Below are 7,888 nucleotides of genomic sequence, written 5' to 3'. Positions count from 1 at the left end.
CCCCCCTCCCTCCTCCACCTATCTGTGCACCACTCATCCACATCAGTCCATCCATCCACACATGCATCATCCATCCATCCATCCATCCATCTATCCATCCATCATCCATCCATCCATCCATCCATCATCCAGCCAGCCAGCCAGCCATCATCCATCCATCATCCACTCATCTATCCATGCATGCATGCATCCATCCATTCATTTTTCTCCATCATCCATTCATCCACCCATCCATCATCCATTCATATCCATCCATCATCCATCCATCCATCCATCCATCCACCCATTATCCATCCATCATCCATCCATCCACCCATCCATCCATCTATCCATCCTGTTGAGGAGCATGGGCTCCTGAGACACACCAAGCAGGTGCGGCACTCAGCTCTGCATTTACAACTGTGAGCTCCCCTTCAAGGCCTCAGTTAGCACACCATTCACAGAGTGGCCCTGGGGGTTAGTCTATGAGAAATTGTAAATTGCCAGCACAGTGCTTGGGACCTATTGACCGAGCTCCTCACATTGCTGACTGCAGTAACCACTGCTGTGCACAGCCTCAGGTCTGGAAAGTTCCATCCTGACAGAGAAGCCTTTGCCAGGGCTCCCGTGAAATCTGTGCTCCTGAGTTATGTAACTGCAACGCTTGCTTAGAGAGAATTCCAGAGCCAGGTTCTCAAGATCTCATCATTCGGAGGCCCCGGGGCTCTCAGCAGATGCAGAACGATCCCAGCTGGTAAAATAAACAAACTTGAGGCTCCTGAGATGATCAGAGATATCTTCCCCATCCCACTCTGCGGAACGCCCGAAGCTCTCGATGAGACGAGAGGGACAGACAGCCAGGAGGCCAGGCCTGCTTTTCTCCAAGATTCTTCAGAAACAAACTTCACCTTTGGAACCTGTTCTCATGCCCCGTGGCCCCAAATCCCTTATATGGTCAGTTTCTCAATTATAGTTTTAATCTCACAGTTTCTCAATCCACAGTTTAGCCCAGCTAACATGCTTGTTCTGTTTTCCTTTTTTATGACAAGCTCTGTTCACTGGTATTCTAGGACATTAAGGGATTTCACTTTCAACAAGAGGTGAAAGAAGGCGGTTACAAATCTGAGACGGCGGGTCTCTGGTGCACCTACAGGTGAAACCACTCAACGGAGCCACCAGGCCAGGCAGCGATTTCTTCCTCATGAAACAAACACACGTTCACTGGCATCCGATGTAGCGACCCAGTCAGAGTTCAAGTTTCAAAGAAAAATCTTGATGAAAACTGCAGAGTAGACTCAGTATGCACAGTAACTTCTCAAAAAAAAATCTCACTTCTCTAAACTCTCAGCTATGAGACACTTGTGCTCTGATGGAGGAAACAAAGCCTGTCTTTGCTGGTTGAAGAGAGTTCTCAAAATCCTTGAAATCTTCTGAATCTCACACCAATAATTCCTTTAAAATGTCTTTTAAAGACAATAATTATTGCAATTATTGATGGCAATAATTCAACAACCTAGAAAATATCAATTAATTCAACTAGATAATTTAGGGGAAATGATTTGGGTCCTGATGTAATTTAATAGGTCCATTTTATGGGTGAGAAATAGAGGCTCAGATAGTCAAATTACTAGTATTTACTGAAGGTTAATGCTGCCCTTAAAAAAAATGAATTGCCTGGCTGGTGTGGCTCAGTGGTTGAGCATCTACCATGAACCAAGAGGTTGCTGGTTTGATCACAGTCTGGGCACATGCCCAGTTGTGGGTCCATCCCTCGCAGGGGGCATGCATAAGGCAGCTGATCGATGATGTTTCTCTCTCTCATTGCTGCTTCTATCTCTCTCTCTCCCTTCCCCTATCACTAAAAATCAATAAAAACGTATTTTTTAAAAACCACCAACAACTGTGAATTATTTTTAAACAGAAAAAACAATCATAGGATTCCCTGGCAGAATGCAGTCACAGGACTGCTAACTGCCCATTTGTTTTTTTATACCCCTGTAGGCGCGTGGCCGTCAGAATTGAGTTAATACAGAGGGAAAAGCAAGGGAAGTCACCAATCCATGGAGCTGAATGGACACACATGACTGGCTCTGTTAGGTATCCCTGCAACAGGCCACCGTCCTAGAGGCAGAAAGACATACATGGCCACAGAAGGTCATGCCCTTCATCCCCTGCTCTAGGCAGGGCGACACTTAAGCTACCTGAGACACGTGAGACTTCCATCTCAGAATGGGAATGATGGTGCAGTCTTGTTTGAGAATGAGCAAAGGGGAAAAGGAACCAAAATGCTGGTAATTAGCCTGAAAGCAAATATCAGAGGCAGGAAATGCAAACAAAAAATAGCAGACAATAAACTCCTGTGACACCAGTTTGCATCTTCAAAGAGGACTTTGTTCGGGGAAAAAAAATCCCACCTGGGCACAATGCACAAAGGCACTGAGGAAGCATGAGGAACAGGGGAGAACGGGCTTTGGGGGGAGAAGGTGGCCGCCCTTTGATCAACCCTGTGGTCCTGGGAGTGGGCAAGGCCTTGCCCGGGAGGATTAGGACTTTGAAATGACAGAAGCCACTCTGCCCCCTCCCTTCATCCTGCACTACTCAATGAAAAATTCTTATTAGATGCTACTCCTTACCCTAGAGAGAGTTATGAACGGTCACCAAGACGGGAAGCAGTTTCAATCCCCAGGACAACCTTTGCGTTTCCCCGTCTCGATGATGTGCCACAATGATCAGAAACATAAATACAAGAACAAAGCTTCAGAAGGGAGGAATTACCCTGTTCCATATCACCGTTAGGGGAGCTGCTGAGACCCTGAGCAGGATTACATAAAGATAACATTTTTATGAAAAATAATTGCATTTTACTTCCAAAGGCCTTAGTAGAACATAAAAGTGATGGCAAGATTCGAATGGCAATGCACACGTTCGAGAAACAACTACGAAGACAGCAGCCCTTCATGTACCCTCTCCTGGGGTGCAGGGACCTCAGGAGTCCTTGAAACGGTAAGGACCGACACTGCCCAGCCACCAGCTGAGGAGACGGCCTCAGGGGCACTGCCGTTGTGAGCCGTTGCACCACCTGCACTTGGTTTGTTAGGAAAAAACAACCCTCTGACCAGACCCCAGGCCGCCCTGACTGGGGACTTGAGCCCACGCAGGAGGGAAGGTGTGAGGTAACAACCATCTGTGGGTCTCTGCCCTCGTTCCTGGCAGAGAGCTCCTAAAACCTAAGTGATACGAGCACTGGGAACAGCTTTTATCCAAATGAGGCGACTGTGGGTGGCTGTCTGGGTGTGTCCTGAATGGAGGCCGGTCACCGGAAGACCAGGTGATGAGAAGCTTGGCGTTTCAGCCCAATCCCCCATTCTCCAGAGCGGGGGAGGGGCTGGGAGCAAACTGAAGACTTAATCAGCCTCTGTGATGAAGCCTCAATAGAAATCCCCCCCTCCCCGCCCCCGTGTTCATTGCAACATTATTCACGGTGGCCAAGACATGGAGGCAACCAAAGTGTCCTGCAGTGGAGGACTGGCTTCCCCACTCACACTCGTGTGGCCTTAGGCAGGTCCCTGACCTGTGGTCTCACCGGCAACACGGGATCAATGGGGATGTCTCCTCAGGGTGTTTTCCTGAGGATTAAGATGAGCTTGTGGACGATCAGGTGCTTCCCCGGAACATCGCAGACGCTCCGTCCAGGGCTGGAGGAGGCGCTGGTTGATGTCAGAGGTGACCTACTCTTCACTGTATATTGAACTTCCCCTTCCCCGTGCATCCTAACTGCAGAGAGCAGGTGACAGTAACTGGATGTCGAAAACCCGATGTCTGGCCCCCTCACATTCAGCTCCGCCACCCCGAGCAGGTAGCTGCCAGGTGGGAGCTGATGGAGTGAGTGCAGGGACGACAGCCTGTGAAACGCAGTGCAGGGCGAGGGGGCCACCGGCTCTCTCGTCCTGCAGCCTGATGCCTGCACCCCCCTCCATTCAGGGGCGCTTGCACCCCCCTTTATCCAGAGGCACCTGCACCCCCTCCATTCAGGGGCGCCTGCACCCCCCTCCATCCAGGGGCACCTGCACTCCCCTCCATCCAGGGGCGCCTGCACCCCCCTCCATTCAGGGGCGCCTGCACCCCCCTCCATCCAGGGGCGCCTGCACTCCCCTCCATCCAGGGGCACCTGCACCCCCCTCCATTCAGGGGCGCTCTGCCCGCTCTGCCTCCGTGAGCAGCAGGAGAGAGCCAGGGCCCTGCTCCCTGCGCTGCGTTTCAGAGGCTGTCCCTGCACCAGCTCCTCGGCTCCTGCCTGGCACGGCCCCTCGGGCAGACTCGGAAGCCGGCGGAGCTGACAGCCTTCCAATCACTGAGCAGACCCTCCACGTGGGGAATGAGGCTCAGGGGACAGCAGGTCATGGTTTCAGTCAATCCTGTGTGTTTGTTTTAAAGAAAAAGCAGCCGCCGCAGCCGCTCGTCAGCTCAGTCCACACGCCCACTGGCCCGCCAGCCAGGAGCTCTCCTGGGAATGAGCAAGGTGGGCGCGTGGGCACTGAACGGTGAGGAATGTCAGGAAAGGAGCAGACTCTGGGAGGAGAAGCTGGAGGGACCGGGAGGCATCGCGGTGTATAAAGTCGGGAGGTGGGAGGAGCAGGAGTCACAGGGCATTAGCGAGAGCGTCCTGGCAGGAAACAGCCTTGGAGGAGAGCAGGGCAACCGGAAGCTCTCGTAAGCCAGCGACCTGACCCTGGTTAAGTGCTGGGCCTATGGCCCGGCCGCGTGGCTCAGTGGTTGAGAGCTGACCTATGAACCTGGAGGTCGAGGTCAGGGTTCAATTCCCGGTCAGGGCACATGCCCGGGTGGCGGGCTTGATCCCCAGTAGGGGGGGTGCAGGAGGCAGCCGATCAATGGTTCTCTCTCATCACGGACGTTTCTCTCTCGCCCTCTCCCTTCCTCTCTGAAATGAGGTGGAGGACGGGAGAAACTTCGTCTCCTGCTGGTGAGTGTGAGCTGGAACGCCGCCTCGTGCCCCTGGACTGGGACCTTGTTCTTGGGCCCCTGGTTCTTGGGCCTTGAACCCAAACTGGAACTTACCCCCAGCTCTCCTGCTCCCCCTCCCCCACGTCTACAGACGGCAGATCGCAGGACATCTCAGCCTCCATAATTACACGAATTATTTATTAAACTTTCTCACAGTGAATCTCATTATAGCTACACCGTTGGTTCTGCTTCTCAGGAGAACCCGGACCCACACGTAGAGAAAACTCAACTCGCTCCAGCCTGGCTGGGGATCCCCAGACCGGAGTCCCCGGTGAATTATCCAAGAAGCTGCTCGGCTGCTCTGAGGGACGCTCAGCCCAGTCTCAAGGCCGGAGCCATGGAGGAGCCGCAAGGCGTCAGGGGCCTCCACGCGAGAGGACGGAAGAGAAAGACAGCACATGTGCATCTGGGCGTCGGAAGGTGGCCCAGGTCCAAGTGTCATTCCTGGGAAGGATTTACACGCGAAGCTGAAGAACAGCCAAGCCTCCGTCCAGCAGCCTTCGCATTGCATTGCCTCGACCCCCTCCCCGGGGCAGAGTGAGGAAACAGGGTACGTTCCAGGGACCCGCAGGCACGGCTCACCACCACAGGGCCCTGGCGCCCCTCACACCTCCACCTCGGCGTCTACAGGCAAGAACGAGCCGGGGAGCAGTGGGAGCCACAAGGTGTTGGTGCCTCAGATGCTGAGTGTCCCTGGGACCTGGCTGCTGGGACCTGGGACGCCCCTTACTCAGCTGGGGCAGGTCCGGGGCAGTGGGTCCTGTTGGTCCTCCTTACTGCCCAAGGTGGCCCAGCCCTGCCACCCACACCCCCAACTTGACTGGGGGGAGAGCGGTGTCGTGTCCTCCGGCGACTTCGCCTCCTAACGAAGCTGGGTCCAGCTACCACTGAAGTGACTCAGCATTTCCCAAGCAGCCAGCAGGCTGGAGAGGCGCCCCAGGCCCTCGGAGGCGTGAGGAGCGAGCAGGGAGGGAGACGGCGGTTGGAGACCCCGATGGCCATTACTCAGGGTTGTTTCTGAGTTTTATGCAAAAGGGAAAGGAGAAACACATCTTTCTGAGGACGCGCACACCAGGTACGGGTCAGAGAAGCACAAAGGAAGGCCGTACGTTCCTACGGCTGCGCCAGCTGAGGCCGGGCACCCACTCAGGGCTTGGACACTTTCCAGAGGAGGGTTTTGTGAAACACTGTTGGATCATGATTGATCGATCAATTGATTGATGGATTGATTTCTCTCCTTCCTTTCACCCATTTATCAACCCATGAATCTATCCATATCCCAAAAGATGTCTATTACAGAGGACATGTGGTGATGTGAGCTTTCATGTTTAGAATACACGTAATATCCTGAACGATCTTTGGGCCCAAATTGGAAGTCTGAGCTAAAAGCCAAAGGTCTGAAACAGACACAAGGCACCCACACAATGTTGCCCATGGGGGTGAGGAGGGGCTCATGGGTCGACGCTCAACCACTGAGCCACGCGGCCAGGCGTGATGCATTTGTTTACCGTTGTGTCCCCAGTGCCTGGCACCGCGTCCAGCATGAAGCCCTTCAGTGAATATGACAAAGCGAACGCGCAGGACAGCCTGGAACCTCTGGCAATAAACAGCAACACGGATAACGACATCCATTTAAAGGGCCACACCAAGTACCTGACACACGAGGGGATCAAATAAGACAGCGCACCCGAACGCTTAGGAACGGCGGGCGCTGCAGGAACGCTGGGGTCAGCATCGCTTATCCCCGTGGTCGGCAAACCGCGGCTCACGAGCCACATGCGGCTCTTTGGCCCCTTGAGTGTGGCTCTTCCACAAAATACCACGTGTGGGCGTGCACGTACAGTGTGATTGAAACTTCGTGGCTCATGCACAGAAGTTGGTATTTTGTGGAAGAGCCGCACTCAAGGGGCCAAAGAGCCGCATGTGGCTTGTGAGCCACAGTTTTCTGACAACTGGCTTATCCCAACCCTCACCCACAAGAACAGGCATCATCTCCCCACTTACCACAGGGGGGTTGTCACAGAGCTGATGCCAGGCAGGGCCGGGCACTGCCATCCTTCCAAGTCCCGTTCTCTCCACCACACCTCCCTGCACCCCTCTCTCCACCACACCTCCCTGCACCCCTCTCTCCACCCCACCTCTGCACCCCTCTCTCCAACACACCTCCCTGCACCCCTCTCTCCAACACACCTCCCTGCACCCCTCTCTCCACCACGCCTCCCTGCACCTCATTCACACTATTTAGTCTTGGCCTTAAGGCTGGTTCCAGCTGGAACATCTATAATAGATCACATATTGTGTGGAGGTATACATGTATACATGTGTGTGCTACATAGTGGTACAGACACACACACACACACACACACACAGACACACACAGTACCGTCTCCCAGGGGATAAACTCGAGAGAACCCTGAGATACAGGGCAGCGGCCCAGTGAGCACCGTCCAGTGCCTGAGTCCCACGGACACTGGTGAAGGTCACGTGTTACACCTGCCCGGCTCGCAGCAGCAGCACCAACATTTCTAAACGCTGGAGCCTCGCCCACCCCTTGTCCCTCCAGCGGAAGGTCCTGTTTGTGAGCCGACGACCCCCACAGTGAGGACAGTGAACTGCGCCCAACACTGCGCCCAACACTGCCGCCCTCACTGTCCCCGCCGCCGTCTGACCCCGCAGGGCGACCGGGAACCGCGGGGGAACCCGTGTCCCAGGCACTTACAGGAGGAGTGGATGCTGGGGAAGCTCTTGCGGCCCTCGGACACCAGCTCGGGGTCCCCTGTGCAGTGCATCTCCGCGTTCATCACCCCATCTGGAAAGCAGCGGTGAAAGAAATCGGGGCGCGGTCTACAAAAGACACCACGGACACATTCCATATAAACGCTGCCGT

The 7,888-nt window shown here is 54.3% G+C and overlaps 1 protein-coding gene across 3 annotated transcripts in view; it reads right to left on the bottom strand.

The window, feature by feature from the left end:
• PLPP4 (phospholipid phosphatase 4) overlaps window positions 1-7,888 on the bottom strand; it is a 37,313-nt gene that overhangs the window by 980 nt on the left and 28,445 nt on the right. Inside the window, exon 4 of one of the 3 annotated variants that reach the window (XM_015560174.1) lies at window positions 7,731-7,810. The exons of 1 other annotated variant lie outside the window; for it this stretch is intronic. The gene's annotated coding sequence lies outside the window, so the exon portion shown is untranslated. Of the gene's footprint in view, window positions 1-7,730; window positions 7,846-7,888 lie in introns of those variants that run through there. One more of the 3 variants, XM_015560173.1, reaches the window with a different exon arrangement.

Source organism: Myotis davidii, unplaced genomic scaffold, assembly GCF_000327345.1.
Source record: "Myotis davidii unplaced genomic scaffold, ASM32734v1 scaffold1055, whole genome shotgun sequence".
Taxonomy (NCBI): domain Eukaryota; kingdom Metazoa; phylum Chordata; class Mammalia; order Chiroptera; family Vespertilionidae; genus Myotis; species Myotis davidii.
The sequence above is the reverse complement of the archived record's forward strand: the minus strand, read 5'-3'. Positions and strand labels throughout refer to the sequence as shown.